Raw genomic sequence first — 1,081 nt, forward strand, 5'->3', positions numbered from 1 at the left:
CACCATATCCCATTCTATTTTTATTGAAGATGTGTTTATCTAATAGCAACCTTATTAGATATATGTTTACATAGTATTCTGATGAGCCCCTAAGTCAGTAAGATTAGCCATGTTATTTCCTTTTCGCCTTCCTCCGCACGCACCAGACAAGTTTATGCACCAAAACGAGCATTTTACAAGTTCGTGTACTAGATTGCACCCACCTACCAAGTTCGTGTATCGGCGATGCAATTTACTAAAAAATTAGCAACATCTCAATTATCAAATTAGTTAAACTAAATCTAGCATTGAATATAGTTTGATAATAAGTTTGTTTTGTGTTAAAAATGCTACTAGATTTTTCTATAAATTTAGTCAAACTTAAATAAGTTTGACTAGGAAAAAAAGTCAAAACGTCTTATAGTATGAAACGGAGGAAGTCCTATATAGTCGATTTGTGATTTGTGTGTGTGTGTTTTATGTGTATGATTTTTTTATTTAGAACTTATCAGGGAGGGAGTATATATTTTACAAAAATACTTATAAACACTAATTTCATATTATGAAAGTGTATTGCATAAGTTTACTAAAAATTTCCTAGTTCTGTTGGAGTGTTTATCCTGGAGAAAAAATGGTGACGTTCTTTTCCAATGAATTGAACATAAAGGTAGAATATGGAAAACAAAAAAAATGCTATTAGCACATAATTTATTAAATTTAATTATTGTAAATTTTAAAAATGTATTTATTTGATAGGTTGAAGCAACTTCTTTTACTGGACGCGTGCTGGTCATATACTTAATACTAAGAATTGAAATAACATCACAGCCATCAGAGTGGCGCAGCGGAAGCGTGGTGGGCCCATAACCCACAGGTCCCAGGATCGAAACCTGGCTCTGATATTTTTATTTTTCCTACTTTCGTTTTGGATGCAGATGGGTCGTCTTTTTCCATTTTTTTCTATAGCAATAAGATCATTTTGGGTCCCTTTATTCCTTACTTTTGTTTTGGATGCAGATGGGTCGTCTTTTTCCATTTTCTATTGGAATAAGTTTATTGTCGGTCCTTCTCTTCATCCTTGAACTGAAAAATATGTCACAAC

The 1,081-nt window shown here is 32.7% G+C and overlaps 1 non-coding gene across 1 annotated transcript; it reads left to right on the forward strand.

Annotated features, from left to right (window-relative positions):
- The first annotated feature begins 809 nt into the window (after window positions 1-809).
- On the forward strand, window positions 810-881 carry TRNAM-CAU (transfer RNA methionine (anticodon CAU)). Its single transcript has one exon. It is a non-coding gene; the product is annotated as a tRNA-Met (tRNA).
- Window positions 882-1,081: the final 200 nt, after the last annotated feature.

This window comes from Oryza sativa, chromosome 6 (genome assembly GCF_034140825.1).
Source record: "Oryza sativa Japonica Group chromosome 6, ASM3414082v1".
Taxonomy (NCBI): Eukaryota; Viridiplantae; Streptophyta; class Magnoliopsida; order Poales; family Poaceae; genus Oryza; species Oryza sativa.